Source organism: Mastacembelus armatus, chromosome 20 (assembly GCF_900324485.2).
Source record: "Mastacembelus armatus chromosome 20, fMasArm1.2, whole genome shotgun sequence".
In the NCBI taxonomy this organism is placed as follows: domain Eukaryota; kingdom Metazoa; phylum Chordata; class Actinopteri; order Synbranchiformes; family Mastacembelidae; genus Mastacembelus; species Mastacembelus armatus.
In genome coordinates, this window is record NC_046652.1 from 6038936 (window position 1) to 6059113 (window position 20178).

At 40.3% G+C, this 20178-nt stretch overlaps 1 protein-coding gene across 2 annotated transcripts in view; it reads right to left on the minus strand.

The window, feature by feature from the left end:
• Window positions 1-19720, minus strand: part of sema5a (sema domain, seven thrombospondin repeats (type 1 and type 1-like), transmembrane domain (TM) and short cytoplasmic domain, (semaphorin) 5A) — a 122259-nt gene extending 102539 nt beyond the window's left edge. For both annotated transcript variants that reach the window (XM_026292898.1, XM_026292896.1), the window contains exon 1: window positions 19446-19720. The gene's annotated coding sequence lies outside the window, so the exon portion shown is untranslated. The remainder of the gene's footprint in view (window positions 1-19445) is intronic.
• Between the last annotated feature and the right edge of the window lie 458 nt (window positions 19721-20178).

Genomic DNA, 20178 nt, shown 5'->3' on the forward strand with positions numbered 1-20178 from the left:
AACATTGAACAGACATAGTATCTGTGGCTGCGGCAGGACACCACAGAAGCAGCCTTTTCTCTCATTGCATCATGCCTGAAGTTTGCCAAAGACCACCCTGACACACCACAGCACTGCAGGGAAAGTGTCTTGTGAAGAGATGAAACAAAGGCAGAATTGCTTGGGAAGATCACACAGCACCACATATGGTGTAAAAAGAGAACAATGTACCAACATGAAAACATGATTTGAGGCTGCTTTGCTGCCTCTGAACCTGGACCACTTGCCACTGTGGAGGGGGCAATGAATTCCCACGTTTATCAAAGTGTCCTGCAGGATAATGTCAGGATGGCTGTCTGCAAGCTGACGCTCAGAAGAAGCTTGGTGGCGCAGCAGGACAATGACCCTAAACATTGAATTAAATCTACTACAGGATGGAATTTGTTCAGGTCTGATCCAGAGCTGCAAGAAGTGCTTGCTTGAGGTTATTGCTGCCAAAGGTGGTTCAACCAGTTAGTAAAACACATTTTCTACCATCACTTTGTATGTTTCATGGGTTTGTTGACATGAAATACATTGAATATCTTCAGCCTTATCCCTTAAGAGTTTTCTGTCAAACACAACTTTAGCTTATACTGATGAAAACTGGATTGAAAATAAACGTTCTAATGTGACAGATGAGATACTGGTTTCAAAATGAATGTAATTCTCTGCCATGAATGCCATTTTTTTTCTTTTTACAGTTTTCATTAATTCATTTAATTTTTCTTCATTTTTATGTTTCAGTTGTAACAACGTTTTAAACATCACTTAGTCATTTTTAAATCCTTGGATCTGTATAGATCAGTGTATTGTGAGTGAAGGCAGGCACTGTATCTATTTCTTGTCACTAAGCTTTTTTTTCTTTTTAGTGTATAACACCAGCAAAACATAATGTACATGTTAGAGTAATTAGATCAGCTAAAACATTAAACAAATGCTGTGTTGTATGTAAAGTAAAACATAAAGTTGAGCTGAACGTTGTGTTAAAATTTATGAGTTTGTTATTATTAGATGATTCATACTTAATGAATAGCTCTGACAGTGTAAATAGGATCCATGGCAAGTTTCAGTTTTTTTTAGCACTTCATGTTCAATCTGCATGACAACATGGACAGCTAAAGAAAGGATTTTATCACAGTTATTCGTTCTTCCAAAATCTGGTCTTTAACTCAGTCACAATCGGTCAAACCAAGAGAAGGCAGGGGGCACGGAAAACTGTACTATAATCAATCTTCCCACGTTTCTTGCAATCAACACATCCAAGATAACAAGCCTAACAGACGGCCAACTCCTACGCTTAGTAATTATATGCCTGGAAAACAACAACAACCACCTCTTTGGCAGAAACGAACATACACACATGTACTTCAACACACATAAAGGACATCCAGATGGGGAGGAAGCCATAAGGAAGCTTCCTTGAGATGACTTGTCTTAATGTATCGTAAGAAATGTGGCAGGAAGAATAGTAAATTAGCTCTTGGCTCCACTGGAACCAATTAATTACCCAGGCATGTGCATGTATATGTCTGTGTCTTTTGAGCGCCTGGTCTTTGTAATTTGTCCCATTAACACAAGAGACAGGCACAATAGTAGAAAGTTATAGCATTAATGAGAGGGAGAGAGGCGTTTGGCTAACAGCAGCTGGCTTAACACAAAAAAGATGCAGCAGAAGTGGTCTGTGTGTGTTTGTGTGTGCATGTGCATGCCTGCCTGAGTCTGCCTCCATGAACATGTTTCCCAAGGGTAAACTGGAACAACAGAGGAGCAAAGTCAGAGACAGAGCCTGCAGGCATCCAGTGTGATCCTGTCTCTGCTACACCAAGCAAACAGATGTAGGCCCATCTCTTGCCTTTCTCGCTTTCCCTTTGTCTGGCTCCTTTTCTTTCTGTTTGTAAGGAGTCTGAAGGATTGTGTTTCACCAAGAGGTGAATGGACTAGTCCACTCTGACAGTTAGCTTCCTTAAAAACAAAGATGCTCAGAGACATTTTCAGATCCAGCCTGCACATCTCAGCCCCAGGCACGTTGTGTCTCTGAATCTATTAAGATGAAGTTGAGCCAAAAAAACTGTGATGTACTACTTCAGTAATTCTTTTTCTACCTCCTCTTTTCTGTTCATTTCTACTGGAGCAACACCTATGGATAAATGCTTTACCTGGGCAGTTGATTCCCAGATGGGACCCAGAAAAACACTAGGTCCATGACACAATTATTAGACACAGCACCTGAAACATAGTGATTAAGTATTCATATACACCAATCAGCCCCAGAATTAAAACCTCTGGCAGGTGAAGTGAATTATATTATCTCAGTACAGTAGCATATCGAGAGCTGAGATATATTAGGCAGTATGTGAAGTGTCAGTTCTTTAATTTGATGTGTTGGAAGCAAGAAAAATGAAGAAAACTATATAAATAACTTTGACAAGGGCCACATTATGATAGCAGAGCTTCTCCAAAACAACAGGTTTTATGGGTTGTTCCCAACATGTAATCGTCAGTTAACTAGCAACAGGGTCAAAGGCTACCCCAATGTAATCCCAGAAAAGAGCTACTGTAGCACCACTTCCTGAAAAACGTAATGCTGGCTATGTTAGAGCAGCAGCTGTAGACAGACAGAGTGTCCATGCTGGCTTCTGTCCACCACCAAAAGCACCTGCAATAGGCATGTGAACATCAAAATTAGACCATGGAAGTGGAAGATGGTGGCCTGGTCTGATGGCTAATGTTTTTGTTTATCTCAAGTGGATGGTTGGGTGCATGTGCATTGTGTGCCCTGGGGAGATGTGCTGGAAAAACAATGGATCAGATACCAGAGGACCCCTTCAGAGGCCTAATGGAGGGTCTGAGCTGTTTGCTAGGGTCATAATCTACATATTATTAGGTGGTTTTAATGTTAAGGCTAATGAATGTATATTCGATTAACTGTACATACATTATGTGTAGTAACAGATAATGACACACTGTGTGCACCTGGGCTTTAGGAAACATGTTATGTCAACACTAAACCTGAAGGTTTAAATGTTGAGTTGGAGGATGCTTACTGTTTATTCAGGTGCACCTCAAATACATGGGTGCACACACACGCACGCACGCACGCACACACACACACCAACTGTTTTACTGTCCAAATTTGCTAATGTAATTTTTTTTTTTTTTCACCAATGTAATTTTTCAGGCATACTAAAAAATCTGTTATATATATATGTAAATAGTAAATATTACCTTCAGTGTATACTGACCCAATTTAATAAAGTCAATAGGTCTCCTTGAGGTCATGGGCTTCACATATTAAAATTGCTGCTTAATAAGCTTATTTACATCCCGTGAAGATGGGACTGAGTAAATCAAATGATTTGTGCAGTGTCTTTGAAATTCAACACATTAAAGAGGGTAACTTTTAACATCAGGGCTCAGTGATTAGGATTCTGGTGGGAGGCGGTAATTGCATTTCCTTCTATGTGATCCAGTGTATTTTCCCCATGAGAGAGGCTAGGATGTTTTTGAAGAAGCACAACAACATACACATCTTGCAACACACTCTCAAAGGGATAAACCCATGAAAGCAAAGAGAGTACAGGCAACAATCACACATTTTAATAGATGGGGAGATGTCCATCGTTACATGGCTCCATCATAAAGTCTGTGCTTCAACACTGTGCCTCATTAAGACATCAAACAAAATCTTTTGTTCATGATAACATCTGCAGAATAACCATAAACCATGGTTTATGACTTCAGCTCACATCTCCTTTTTATCCTCTGTTTGTTCAAAATACCTTACTGATCTTAATGTAGAAACTACAGAGGAATAAAGCTGATGAGTCACACAATGAAGTTATGGGAAAGAGTAGTGGAGGCTAGGCTGAGGTCAGAAGTGAGCATTTGTGAGCAGCAGTATAGTTTCATGCCAAGAAAGAGAACCACAGATGCAATATTTGCTTTGAGAATGCTGATGGAGAAGTACAGAGAAGGCCAGAAGGAGCTGCATTGTGTCTTTGTGGATTTGGAAAAAGCATATGACAGGGTGCCGAGAGAGGAGCTGTGGTTTTGTATGAGGAAGTCTGGAGTGGCAGAGAAGTATGTTCGAGTGGTGCAGGACATGTATGAGAGCTGTAAGACAGTGGTGAGGTGTGCTGTAGGGGTGACAGAGGAGTTCAAGGTGGAGGTGGGACTGCACCAAAGATCAGCTTTGAGTCCATTCTTGTTTGCTGTGGTGATGGACAGGCTGACAGATAAGGCTAGACAGGAATCTCCGTGGACCATGATGTTTGCAGATGACATTGTCATCTGTAGTGAGAGCAGGGAGCAGGTGGAGGAAAATCTAGAGAGGGGGAGGTTTGCTCTGGAAAGGAGAGGAATGAAGCTTAGCTGCAGTAAAACAGAGTACATGTGTGTAAATAAGAGGGACTCAAGTAGAACGGTGAGGTTACAGGGAGTAGAGGTGAAGAAGGTGGAGGATTTTAAGTACCTAGGGTCAACAGTCCAGAGCAACGGAGAGTGTGGAAAAGAAGTGAAGAGACGTGTGCAAGCCGGTTGGAACAGGTGGAGGAAAGTGTCAGGTGTGATGTGTGACAAAAGAGTGTCAGCAAGAATGAAAGGAAAGGTGGACAAGACAGTGACCGAGACCAGCAATGTTGTCTGGTTTAGAGACAGTGGCACTGAGAAAAAGACAGGAGGCAGAACTGGGGGTAGCAGAGCTGAAGATGTTGAGGTTCTCTTTGGGAGTGACGAGGATGGATAGGATCAGGAATGAGGACATCAGAGGGACAGCTCAAGCCAGACTGAGATGGTTTGGTCATGTTCAGAGGAGGGACAGTGAATACATTGGTAAAAGGATGCTGAGGTTAGAGGTGCCAGGAAGGAGGCCTAGAGGAAGACCAAAGAGGAGGTTCTTGGATGTAGTGAAGGAGGACATGAGGATAGTTGGTGTGGGTGAGGAGGATACAGAGGATAGGGTTAAATGGAGGCAGATGATTCGCTGTGGCGACCCCTGAAGGGAGCAGCCAAAAGGAGAAGAAGATCTTAATGTTGTCCACCACAGTACAGCATGAATATTCACAAAGCACAATATTTCTACATGTAAAATAGTAAAGTCCATACCTGACAATCCCTATTTTCACCATAACAGTGTGACACATCTGTGTTACTGTGTGACTCATTTCCTCACTCACATCTGTAGATGGCATTATCTACATACTTAGGTCCAAAGGTTTAATGACCAGGTTGTCCTTCACCATGTGCTCATTAACCAGTGTAACAAAGCCTTTTGTGCAGTTAGATTCCCTCAGTAAATGCCAATTGGGAGGTCAAGAGAAGCAGTGAATTAGAGCTTGAGGTAATATAGGGCCAAGAAAGAATCACTGGTTAAATGAGAAATTTGCCCTCATATATGGAAGTACTTGTGGTGATATGTGAAATTGTAGCACATGTCAACCAAACTATAGGTGAACTACTAACCTCAATGTAAAGGTGTCAAATTGAAATTTCTCTTTATAGCATTTACTCAGAAATCCATAATGTACAGATTATGTGATGCACTTTCAAAGCAGCATGTAGGTCATGGTGATGCACTGCAAATGATGCTACAAGGACAGAAGAGGAAGCATCAAACCTGGGCCAGAAAAAAAAAACTGAGGTTCAAGCAAGTTTTCTCTGGGTGTCATTATTGATGCTGATCCCTCAGCACATAACACCCCATTCTTACTAATCAGGTTTGACTATAATGTTTCCACACAGTCTCTGATCAGTGACACTCTGTCCTCCTTTAAGAGCATAAAACTTCAGACGGAAAGCGTGAACTGCACAGTAAATCTACTCTGCTGGTGTACTGCAAAATCATCAACATGGGATATTAGATGGACAGAGGGCGAGAGGAATTTTAAGAAAGATTCGGTGGTAGACACAGTGGTAGAGACCACACAGGTAAACACACACACACACACATCCACAATAGGATTTAGGGAGTCGTCTATAGAAATGTACCAGTATATTAAGCGATATTAATACTGGCTTCCACTCTTTATGGTTAAATGGATCAGACGTCAGTTAGATGTGACATATCCACACTAGATGCAGTTGTCGATTTAGATCTCTTCTCGGCTAAGCTACTAATGAATCTAATTCTTCACTTCCTGCTGCCTGTCTGCATTTTAGACAGCAAGCACTCATTACACTATTTGCAGTATAATTTTACCAAGGATTGTGAGGACTTCCTTTAGGGAAAAGTGGCTCTGAAAACACACACCTCATTAACAACAGACTTCTTAAGTAACACATCTGGATACAACATTGTATTGTATTGTATTTTCTCAGCATCATCATGCGTCAAAGCAGCATTTCTTCCTGGATGAAAACAACATATGTGTGTCTAGACAGGACCAGTAATTCTGTGGAACAAACTGTGTGTGTTATGTACTGTATCGTAGTTTAAGGGGATGGTGTGCCTGACTGTCTGTCTATAAAGCAGATGAGGTAATATTCTGAGAAAAGTTAGCAGTCTGATGAATTCCTTTACAAACATACATATTTTACGATTTTCATTGTTAGAACTGAAAAAAATTGATTATTAATCCAATAGTTCACAGAAAACCATCTGGCAACCATAAGTACACTGAACGACAGAGAGTTTTAGTGTTAGTCATACAAAACAATCAACATACTTAAGGAAATTGCCCCTGTGGTTTCCCTATTTTGTCACATTTTATAGACCAAAAAATAAGACGGAGTTAAATGGCAAATTGAATTGCATCTTATCAAGTCATTCTGTACCATTGTACAGCTTGCATCAAAGCACACATGCACCACACACATTCAGTCTTCAAAACAACAATGATCTTTTCAGCCCATGTCATAACTGCCTTGTAGCGACAAGCCAGCCTTTTAGGACTCCACATGTCAAACATTTGTGAATATTTGTGGATCTAACAGTCAGACAACTAATTGCAAAATCTTTTTTTGGTGCATGGTTCCACCGTACCCCCAAATCACTGACAATACAAAACAAGTTTTCTCTAATTGGCCTAAATGAGGCATGTAACAAAAAGAAATTACTTTGATAATATGTCATCACTTCCCAGAGCAACAGCGATTAGACATTACAAAGAATGAGAATACACCTTGTGCATGGTTCCCCGTGAGCGCAAAACAATCATATATGTATGAGGACAAGATCAGGAACTATCTGTTAGAACAAATCACCTATCAAATAGACAATGCAGTCTGTATTTAACACTTTTTCATTTGGGTAAAACTACAAAAACTCATCCAACCATCTCTGTAATTGTTATGAGAATGCATTTGTCAGCAGGTGTACAGTAGGAGAGCAGGTATGTATGTGTTTGTGTGTAATGTTATTGAGTGGCTTGAGGCTTCATGTTGGTGTTTAATGAGTTTTGTGGGGGACACTTAAAGGTTTCCGTTATAAAAGTGAGAAGCTGTACTCTACAGTATTAGTCTTCATACCTGCAGGCTCCTCTGCTAACATGATTAGGCACATACAGGCCTTATTCTTTGCACCTTCTATTTACTGAAATGCAACCTTGCTAAAGGGCGAGCTGCCACAATCAAATACACACCTGCAATCTTTGTCCTTCTTTTATACGTTTCCTCCTTTTTTCTTCCTTTTAATGCACACATGCTGTCACAACCCCTCCCAAAGTGCCACCCAGGAGCAAAAACAATACCATATAATCAGCAGCAGCAACTACATCAACTTCCTGGACAGATGAAGAGACACACAAGCCGGTATGGAATGTGTCTATAGCGGTGACAGGTCTAATTAAAGCTCACAGCTAAATATACAGTACAGTGCAACGGTGCCCCTCTGAACCATGCAGCTTCATGATGCCTTTGATGGCTCAACATCAAAGCTGAATATCATCACTTTTAACTGCAATATATTAATTCACTTTCTATGTTTAGGTTCTGCGTCATATTGCTGCAGAGATGCATAAAAAAGTTAAAAGTTAACTTGCCTTCACAATGCATATTCATGCAGCGTACACACAACAACACCTAAGAGCCAAGTCTGAGCTCTTTGGATTTTGGTCGACTGACCTAAATTTTCCTGAAATTATGGCATGTATTAATTTTGAATTATCTTTCTCTGTCATTATGATAGCAATTACAAGTTGTGCTCCTGGTTAATACTCCTTCACCGCTCAAAAAGCCCCAGGAGCCACTCTTAAGAATACTGGGCATATTTAATGTGAGGTCTCCACTGTTGTTGAGCCCTGGGGTCCACCTGGACTTGATTGTAGACCAAAAACAGATGTTGCTCTCTAAGTATGTCTGTATATCTATTACTGCTGAAACGCCTTTATCTCAATGTGAGGGTACCTGAACTGTTTATATCAGTTTATTTTTACTAGGCTGTTGCTTTAAGTTAAGTTTGCAACTGTGCCTCTTTAAATTTAATTTAACTCATATATTTTAAGAGTGTTGTTTATAGATGCTTATCTGATCCTGTTTTATGTGTATTTGCATGTCTCATTCTCTGCTTTTCACACTGAAGATGATGCTCTGTGTTTTGTACACCTAAAACAGTGAATGAATACGTTGGCAGTATGTCTTTTGGTTTTAGGCTGATGGTCAAAAAAAAAGTTTTATGGGCATTTTATGAGCAAAATGATTGACAACAAAATAGGCACATTACTCAGTAATAAAAACCAATTAACATAATATTAATATGAGTGGGAAATTAGCAGCAGTTTACCTGTATTTGACACATTGATGTTCCTAATTGCACCATATTCCCAACATTTTTCATAAAATCTAACTATTATTTTTGTAGTGAAATGTAGGCATGCAAAATAATGGAAATTTGAGTTCTTATTAATGTTTTCCTCGTATTGCTATATCAATGCAGTGTCCTACACCGTCATAAAACCTAGAATTGACCTATCACGTCTACAGTCACTTGTCAGTGGACAAAGTCGGAACAAATTTAAGTGTCTAAGTGCATAACAGTGTCTTATAACTGTTCTGTGATTTATGCTTCTGCTGAACACACCAGTTTGTCTTTGTGTCTGCATATGTTTGCTGCATATGTTACTTTTCTTCTAGTAAGGATACTGTACAGGTACACATACTAATTCTGTGTCTGACAGTGAATTCCTATTGGGATGCCCTGGAAAGACTGAAACATGAGGGAGTAATGGCTTTCAGTCTTACACTGACTTGTCCTTCAGAACGTAAGGAGAGGGGAAAACTAGAGAAGGAGAAGAGGCAAGAAAGTCGTTCAGGGTCAACTGCGATTGATTACTAGAGAAGCTGGTTAGTAATGACAGGAACAGAGGAACAAATTATGAAGGAGATGCGTGAGAAGATGAGGAGGAGAGGTTGGATGAGATGAAATTAGGGGACAGGGCAAGGAATGAGCAGGTTGGAGTGAAGAGGAAAAGGGTGTTAAAGAGGTCAGGTGGGAACAAAAGAAGCAGTTAGTGAGGAGGGGAACGGAGAGGATTAATAGAAGATGAGCTTAGATGGAAAGAAAGAAATGGACTGAAGAGTTTAAAGGCACTTCAACGAAAGGCAAGAAGGGTTGGAAAGCATGGATTTGCTGTGCATTCTTTCCATAAATAATACACACCACATGCTGTGAATGTGCAATTCTTCACATCTCTCCAGTCCAGTCAAGGAGAGAAGTCTCACAGATGTAAATGAATTAGGACATAAAAACAACAGGGAAAGAGACTAAGGGTGGGGTGGTCAGGCACAGCTGGAAAAGCAACAGTTTCCCTTTTATAGTGGAAAGGAAACACCAGGAGACACCGTGGTATTCTGAGTATCTGGAGCTGTGGTGACCAGAGAGCTGACTCTACATAGCCTTTCACAGGAGCCACAGCTCCAGGTGCAACACAGTGCAGGTCTGTCCAACATCCAATTTGACTTCATTTCCCCATGCCTTTTAGTTTTGTAGACCACCTCTACCCCATATATCTCTATTGTCACAAACACATGTAAACTGTAATCATATAAATGTAGTCATCCATCATGACTGAATGGGTGAAAATTGATTCAAACTCACCCACTGACAATAAAAGGCAACCTGAAATAAACCAGCCCACATAAAAATACCTTTAAAAAAAACAACAAAAAAAACCAGCTGTTTTTACTTTACAGGCTGCAGTGGAAAAATCCAAAATTGGGTGAGAGGCAGCTTAAAGTGGTCTCTGTTTGTGATGAGTTTATATCCGGGCTCATCAAGCAAAGTACTGTTATTGTAAAGGGGAAATTGCCTGTAAAAACTTCCCTTCTGCTACTTCATGCCCCAAACTAAAGAAAATCTGTAAGTGAAAGTTCATTCTGGGAGCAGCGTTTAAATAAACATAAACAATAGTAGGTGTACATGAGCCTAACAAGGAGGAAAAAAAGAAGCTGGGTAAGTCGTGTCTACAGCTGGCCCAGACTGTTAATGTCTGCACTTTTTCTATTAGACAGGACCCCCTGGCTGCCTCATACAATTATGTTATTCTTCTGGGGCTGGGAGTGTGGGTGTCTGCATTGTGAGACTGTGTCTGGAGGTGATAAAACAGCAGAAAGCACATAAATAATGACTTAATGATCCCTCCACCCTTAGCTATAATGATGACAATGGAGTTTTCCAGCACGGGACACTGGTGGGAGAAGGCAGGGTAATCCACACATGGCCTCCAGGTGTGCTAAACTCCAACTCTGTTATTTCTTAACCTCCCAAATTGCCAACGTATATGTGCCCTTTAACTTTGTCCATCTTTTATTATCCCACCTTTGAGGTATATCCATCTGAATTTAACCTTTATTGTGTGCACATTCATCTTGTCGTAATTAAAGAAATATGTGTCTACCATATGCAAAAGGTTGCAGTACTCACGAGAAAGTTACAGTTGGATGATCTGCATTAATCATCACATCACATTGCATTTTTCAGTATACAGATACTATTGGAAAGTGGTGTAGATGTGATACAAAGAAAAAGCCAGAGAAACAGGTAATTTTGCTGACAGACTGTGTGGGACCAAACACGAAATCAGACTTGCATCTAAATTACAGTCTAGCCAGTGAGGCATAAATAACAGTATGATTAACATAATTGTTTCTTTAGGTACATTCTGCTACCAGTGCTTTATAACAATAGCAGAAAATCATGTGACTGTACACTGCAATTAACATCATTTACATCCTTAGCAATAATCATGCCTTGTGACTATTTATGAATGTTGATTATGTTTGTTAGAAATATTTTTGCATTTTCTACTGAAAGTATTTTAAATTATTTTGCCAACATCTAAATGGCTTTTGCAACTTCTGAAAAGCATGATGACACCGGAGTTCAGCAAGAAGCCTGAAAGTCATTGACTCACACTGTGAGCGGAGAAAACTAAAAAAATACAGTCAAGTGGGAATCACAGATGAAATAAAGTAAGCATCACTTGCCAATTACCATAATTGTTTCAGCTAAAAATGGTGAACCTTGGATATATTGGAGGGTGAGAAATCACATTCTCGTGTGTGCAAATACATAATTGCTCAAAAATGGACATTTTTTAAAAATCAAAACATAAAAAATAGATATTTGGAATCAGAAAATGTTAATTATGATATATGTGGCCTACGGGGGTAGAGAAGGAGTCTGTGTCAGTGCAGAGCTCGATTGATGACTATGACACATTACAGTAGGTTTCATTTTATTCAAAAGAAACCTAGCAATACCGATGGGTGAAGGGCAGCAGGATGTAGAAACCTGTTGTTTTATGGCCACTAACACACAACGCTACCCGTAAAGTTAAACACAAGCGTTCTTAGTGTCCAGGAGAAAGTTACTACATCCTGACCCTGCACCCTGCCCTCGCCAAATCAGAGGGAGGGTAAGTGGAAAGATTATTTCTCTCTGGGGATGAATAAATAATTTCATTAATATTGTGGTTTACACACAGAGTGAGAAAGAGGCTGAGAGCTGTAATGGAATTGAGGGAAAGGACTTTTTTTCTCTAAAGAATCCAGATTGGTTTGCAGATCTCTAGGTATAAATTTCAGCTTTCTGTAACACCAGTAGTGGCATTAAAAGACAGAAAAAGCAGTCTTTACTCGCACAATTACCTCCTGAGTATCAGCTTCTTGATAGTCTCTGGCTACAGTTTCCTCTTCACATTGTCTGATACAACTCCTTTTTGTGTGCTTTTCTAAAGTCAATAAAAAGATGTTGACCCTGCAGGAAAGAATCCCCTTTTGCCCTTAACACTTGCAGAGAAGGGAGTACTTTTCTAAAAAGTATAAAGCCTTTGGGGAACAGTGCGGAGCACAAATAGATCACGATACTATGGGGCCCTTGCTGCAGAAGGGCAGAGGTCTATTTTTAATGACAACAAGCACGCTGCAACAAAGTGTTGTGGTAGGGCAAGTCCAGAGGAAATGTATCCTCTGCGTAGGAGTTCCCTCCCTCACTGTGCCTGTATTAAGAGTTCAGAAGCAGCTATGAAGGATTCTGCAACAAAACCCATTTTAAACTCCATTTATGATGAGTTGATCTCAGCGTATCCTAATTAAAGAAAACTGTGTTTTCTTCCTAGTTCTCCATCATAATAAGCAGTGAAAGGGCCTGTGATTTCATGCATCTGTGCACTTTCCTCACATACGTATAAGTATATCTACTTGAAAAGACAGCAGGGAAGCCAGGGTCAGGGCTGGGGTCAGGTCTGGTCAAGCTGAGGTCAACAAATGGGAGCAGACCCATGTCTGAGAAAGTGAAACTGGACACTTTCCTCTCAGCTGCTCAGAGTCACAGTTCTGACTCTAGGAGGCCTAAGACACACACCTGAGCACATGTGAAATAAACAGAGCTATTAATATTTGCACACATAGATATTTTTTTTATGCCTTGACTCACACAGGTTTGCTTGTTCATTGATAGTAAATCTGCATTTCCTCTGTCAAATCTTGTCTTTGCATGATGCTGCAGGGTGTAACACTCATGTCCTCCTTTAAGACAGCACAGCTGTACGTTAGGCACTATAGTGTCCTGCGTGGTAAAAACATGACAATCCACACCTGTAGAATTACTCTTCTGTCTCTCTTTTACAGCAACTACAGCTTCATCACTGAAGCCCTGTATCTGGCTACAGTATTAATAGACTTAATGTTTCATAACAAAATGTTCCTTAAAACTTAACTCCCACTCTAGTACAACAGCGTCCAACTCCAAATGACCACACCTCTCACAGATACAGCTTTAAAAAAAAAAAATCAAAGTCAAGTTAGCTTGGCCTACTGTGAATGTATAATCAACAATTAAGGTGCTTGCCTCTGGCTGACAGCCAGGCAACCCAAGTTCCTTGTTCCTGTTGATGTATTCAAGGAAGATCCAGCCATCTGTCCATTATCTACCATTTATCCTTCCAGGGTTTTGAGGGAGCTGGAGCCAATCCCAGCTAACACTGGGTGAGAGGTGGGGTGCACCTTGTACCTGCCAGTCTAGGTTTATTCAAGGAAGAACGAAGTGTTATTCAGACGGAATAAAAATAATAAATGGCTAGTTGTTCTTTGCTGGTGGTTTAGACCAGACCACACATTCTCCACATGGTTTCACCTTCAGAACTGAGGCAGCATTGTGTTTTTGACAAGAACAGACTACACACTCATATTTGTGCTCTACACAGACAGGTGAAGGACATGAGTCATGGAGCATCTCATGTCTGGAGAGAGTGGAATGTGGGTAAGGCAACATTTTGGAAACCAGTACAGAAGGTGTAGATCATGGTTTACCAATAAAAGCAGGTCTTATTTCTTACTTGTGGCTTTTTTACTTGACATTGAGTTTCACCGGAATTTCCCTGCCAGGGAAGTGCTAACTATACGTAACATTATTAGTTAATGCTGGTGCCACAATGCATAAACAGCACTTTAATGTTGTAGCTGGAAGTTGTAGTTTAAATTAAATTATTTCAGAAGTTTACAGAGGAAAAGACTATTTCCACACTGCATTTTAACAAAATATAAAGTAACATTAAAAGGAAAAACTTCAATACAAGTACTTCTAAATGTACTTAAGTATAAGTACTGTACAACACTTCAGTTAATGTATTAGTTACTTTCACTGTAGCCTGAGAGGCAGAAGCCAGAGGAAAAAACTCTCAAATTGCCTGCTTTTTTCCATTTCACTCCTCCTGCTGTCATAGACCTTAACTGATTTGAGTGCAAGGTAATAATTGAAGGTGATTCAGCTGAGCATCCCATCATGTGTACAAGTAAAGTGATTTTTGAAGAAATAAAAAAAGAGATGGACAACTTCATCTCCAGATAAAAGTACACCTTTGCTTTATTTTCTCTTCCTTCTTTTGTATCTTTCCCTCGCCTTTCTGTCTCTTGCTGCCTGCCTACGTTTTGCTTTCTTGTCTCTCTCTATCCTTGTATCATCCAGGCTATCTCGTTATAAGTCCTCTCCCTATTTCTTTCCTTTGCCCTTTCTTTTTCCCATTCAAAAAGCTGGTGCCTCCCCTCTTTGTCTGGGAAACATAAGTTCTATCTATCTGGGCTGTCCAATCTCCCTTTCTCTTTTTATATCTCTGCTCTAATCTCCCTCTGTATCTCTCTACCATTCCCATTTTTCTTGCGTGGCCGAACTACAAGTTGTGGGCTGCTTTATCTTTTAGATGTTATCAGAAACTTTCATATAAGGTTGGATAAAAAGAACATAGCACGCTCTGTAATTTCATTTGCTCATTCATCTGCTGAGAGAAGCATCCTCTTGCTACTTGGATAGCTTCTTTTTTTGAGAATATTGCTCTGATTAGCCCTTCGTAATGATTTCAAAGTAGAGATAAATGTTTTCATTTGCTGAAGATTAAAGGATTTTCTGTATTTATATCCTCTCACCGATCAAATTAGCGCCTCTCTGCCTGTTTGCAACGCTGTGATAGATGAAGCTGAGATAGTTCTAAACACATCACATCAAAAGAGCTTCTTATCGTATAATGATATGCTCTATAAAGATTAGATGCAGCAATGCACATCCCATGAGGGGTACAAAACTCAAACCCACGAAAGACTTAAGCTACATTACCTCCGTCTGCTGATATGGAAAAAAAAAAAAAAAAAAAGGCAAACACAACCTTACATGACACAAAAATAAACACACAGAGCACCCACCCATGCATGGACTTTAATAATAGGTATAGGCTGCTAATTTAGTGATGACTATACATAGCGAAGCGTGTCAAAGTCTCACAGGAGGCAGTCCAGTTTTTGCTCTCACCACAGAGATACTAGTGCAGCCTGAAAGAAGACGCTCCCATAAAAGAGAAATATATGAGCTCAGCGCCACTATCAAATGATCCTCTCATTCATGCTTCAAAGTCATTCATCTTCTGGAGAAATACAGCTGGGTGACGGCCCAGAGAGGAAAAAGTGTGTGTTCCTATGAGTGTGTGTTTGGTGACAACTCATGACTCATTTCACCCTTCAAATGGCCCTGTGGCACTCAATCAGTCAATAAACAAAGACCAGCAAATCCTCTTCGCTCTTTCTTTCTCGATCTCTCATTTTAAAATCCTATGTTCACCTTTTTCCCCCTGATTCATTACACTTCATCACACACTCTCTGCTGTTCTCACCCATCCCATCTTCTTTCGTCGAACGTAGTCTCTCACTAGCCTCATAGCCATACAAGTGCAAAAGAAAATACAAGAAACTCCCAACTTAAATAAGTTTACAATAATCGCTTCTTCTGGTGGCACAGACGTTTTGGATCTCTGTTTAACCTTTCAAACATCCTCTTGGCTTGATCCCCAATGAAAAAGAGGCTTTGGGGATTATTTAATCGTGACCCAAATAAAGTTTCTCTACATTTCATGTGCTGGCGTTGTATTTAAAAGACATATTCCTCTCCTGTTAGAGTGGGGTTTGAGGTTGTACTGAAGAGAGGGACAGAGCTAATATAGTGGAACAGTGCAGGAGAGTAAGAGTTGGTTTAGCAGTGCTAATTCTCTCTGACATGTGGACATGAAAGTGGATGTTTTACTCAAACCACAGACATTCATTTTTGGATCCAAGCAGCAGAAATAATAGCACATCCCGGATCACATATCGCTTGCCTGCACTTCCCTGCCGCACTGTGAACTCAAATTATTTCCTACACCTGCCCCAGTACTGTTTCTGCTGTTGAGCGTGCAGTGTGAAATTATCACAGCCTTCCCTGTCTGTTTTAAAAGGATCTGTCCCACCAGAGACCTGGTGTGTGTGCGCTTATATGTTTATGTGTTTGTGTTTTTCTATACAAGCATACATCCTTATTTAAACACTTCATTTCTAGCTCTTTTTCAGAAATCACTCTTAATTTTTTTATGTGTGTGATGTCCATTCAGTTTAACTCACTTTACTCCAGTTGTGTAACGTTACAGTGTGACAACCTTTGCAGAAAATAAAGTCACAGTGACTTTTGTTTAAATAAAAATAAACATGCCTGCATTTTAAGTGACAAAGCTTTTAGAGACAACCTTGACTGCAGGAGATGTAAAACCCCACTATCTGTATGGCAGCAACTGTAATAGCTGCAATGCTGACTTTTATGCAGATAAAGAAAATAGATACAATAGATGCAATTTCTATAGCAACCATTGCAACCCCATGTCTTCTAAAAAACAGAAGCACAGAGGATGGTAAACTTTCAACACTTACACTTCCTTTCTGATGGATAAGCACTCGAACCCCCTGCAGGAAACCTTGGAGTAGTCATAGCAACGTTGTACCATCTCAATGACTAACTGATTATTACCGAAAAGAAAAGAAGTATTTACTTACACCATGACAACCTTCCTTGTTGTGTAGAGATAGGTCAGAAATGTATCTGATTGTGCCTGGACAAATGATGAAAAAACTCCAAAGAGAACTAAAAATATAAAAAAATCTTTAAAATATTTTGAATCTGTGGCTTCTAAAGTGGGATGATTCACTGAAACAACTACAGTCTTGAAATCAGAAGTGGCAGAAGAAACAAGGGAGGGATGAGAAAACGCAAAGTGAACGTGATGTATAAATAGCCTGAGGTAGTGAGAGGGCAAAGCACAGCAGGGAAGAACAGCAAACCACTTCAACCATTGTTTGAGTCTCCAGTTTTACTTGCATAACAACCATAAATCATCCACTAAGGTGAATTTGTAAATCCAGGGTTTCCATGCAACTCACAGCCAATAAAGGCAGATCGTTTGTGGGACTATGTGTACAGGGACAAACTATTGCAAAGTCCCATCTTGGTGATGTCAGATAAATAAGTAACCAAAGCCTCTTAAAGAGCACCAAGGGGCCAGAGGGTAATAGCTGTTTAGTTTACACGTGTGTGATAATGCCTTTCACTTTTTCTCCCAACAGGTCTCGCTCCTCGAGGGGATGCCAAATCACAAAGGTCCACAACAATGGGCTTGTCATTCAGTCAGTTTCCATAGTGACTGCATACCCCACTGAGGCTGCCAGGGTCATTTTCATCATGGAATTCTGCTGTCCAGGACTAATTGCTGTGTTTGTGTTGGTGTTCTGTGTCAGTGCTCGGGCAAATTCCCAAAACTGTGCAAATATCAGTCACACAAATCACACGCTGCTCTTCACTCACCGCTTCAAAGTGTGACTGCTTTCAATATTATGGGCTCATCTGGATCTGCTGCTCAACTGTGTTCTGACACCATGAGGCAGAAGTGTAAGTATTAATGCCATATATGGCTGCAATTGACATTCATTACCATTATTGATCAATCCCACCATTTCTTTTCATAATTATTGTCAGAAATAATGCTTTGAGTAAAGGCCAGGGTGCCGTTAGTCTAACGTGATTCCACACAATCTGGATGAGGGTCACTTTTTCCACTGCTAAGTACAGTGTGGCAAGACGGACAAACCACAGCATCCTCATGGCTGTGAGCCCATAAGATCATAGGAAGCTGTCTGTGTTTATCTGAGCGCTCAAGATCCAAAAGCTAACACATTCAAAACAACCACAAACCCATGAGAATAGATATTCAGTGGAAAAGAGTAAGCTGACTGATTTATACTCAGGACACAACATCTGAGTAATGTGTATGTTTTCTAAAAAAGGTGCTTGCTCCAGATTTGAAAAAAAAAAAACCAATAGTTATTTGATAACTATTGTTTGGTTAATTGCACAATAATTGACAGGCTCAAGGTTGGAGATTAGATCCAGGGTTGGTAAGAGCCAAGGACAGAGATGCAGAGCGACTGAAAAGCTATGAATTCATGTGTCACCTGAACCACATCACCCCCTTCATAACAACAGTCACACAGAGCACACACTGTTTACCTCTGCATATTAATGTGCCTAATCTTCTTCATCCTGGTGACATTATATTACATTCTGTGTCAGGACAACTCCAGCAAAAGATTAATGCTACATTTAATTTAAAATGTGTCAATTATAAGAAAAGTTCAAATGAAGCCTTTAATACATTTGCAAAGAAAACTTTTAAAAAGATAAAACACACACACCCATAAGTCAGGACCTTAAAGGACTCAGCTCTGGCTCTACTATGTGTGTGAGTGAGAAGGCTGAGATTTAAGGTCTAGAAGGTCTGAAAACTTCAACAATGACATGAGCAGAATAAATAGTTGCCAACATTGCATATCATTCAAATATTATCTTATTGTGTCCATATCTTTTGTGCTTTCAAAATAGTATAATAGAAAACCCAGTGGAAATCTTTATCGAAACATAATGCAGGGTTTAGACAGAAAGACTTTAAAAGTCAGACATAAAGGCAGGGAAGATGGAGTATACCCTAACAAAATACTGCTTTACTAGAAAAAAGATACAACAAAAGGAAAACTCTTCCCAGAATTAGTCAGAAACACTTGTATGACAAATGTCCTATATGCATTAGGGCTGTCAAGGCACTGGCTGATTTTCAGGACAAGTGCACAGCTTTTTTCTATAGGCTACTATTTTCTTTTCCTTTATGTTTTAAAAAAAAAAAAATCAGAACCAGTAATATTTCTCATGTTTCTGTGAACCTGAAGAAGACTTGTACTACTAAAGCTACTGGTTATGATACCAGGGCTTAATCAATTGTCATAAGATATTGAAAGAGTGAAGAAACTGGTTTAATATAAAGATTTCATAAAAGCCTCGACTTGCCTGCTGGTAGTTGCACTCTTCCAGCACCACCAAGTGGTCACACATCGCAAAAGCAAAATACAAAACTTCTAAACTGATTATTTCTGTTAACATATATTGGATCATTCCTGCAAAACGCCAGTATATTCCAATTCTACAAAACATCTGAATCCTTTTTTAACAGGTGGTATTTCTGCATCACCGGTACAGTTCATGTATAAAGGCAAATGGTTGATTTTAGGAGAAAACTAAAACCTTTGCATGCTGAGTCGGAACAGTTACCTAAGGCTGTAACATGTCTTAATTCATTTTAACATATGTGTCTTCTTACCAAGTGAGGTGCCCAACTCTCGTTCATCTAGTAATGAGCGTAGCGGTGAGTCCTGTCCGGATGAGAACAGTGGTAAGAAAAAAAACACAGGAAAGATGAGCTGAAGATCCAATATCCTCAGCTCTGGTCCGTCTTTTGCCACAAAACGAGCTCAGCAAAACTCCGTATCTTTCTGCAGAGATTCCCTGTGTGCTATTTCTCGCTCACAGACGAGCGCTCTGTGCCGGTGGCTCCTCGATGCACGGTTTGTAATCGGACACCGCACTGTCGCGCTGCGCCACAGAAAATATGCCTCCGCTCTTTTGTGAGGGACGCGGGTGTGAAAAAAAAAGCAATGGCGCCGAAAAAAAAAAAAACACACACACACACACAAAACTTTCTTTCAACTAAAACAGTCAGCGCTTGTGCACAAAAAGGCAGGAGGTGGGTGATCTGTCCAGTGCTGCTCTCACAGACACAGCTGCGCATCTCTCGAGAAGGGCTGAGGAGTGCGCCCCCACTTTGCGCGTCCACTCCAGACGCGAGACGTGGCAGCGGCGCACAGCTGTCCCGCAGGTGGAGAGGAGGAGGTTACGTCTTACTTACAGCGGCAAATACTGTCTGAGGGATTTGGACAGTTTAACCTCAATTCAATACGGCACTGAACCGATGCCTGCAGGTAAACTCTTCTCTGGGCTGTGTCTCGCAGGCAGATCAGAGGTCAAATAACTTCAGCCTCAGAAATGCACTCAAG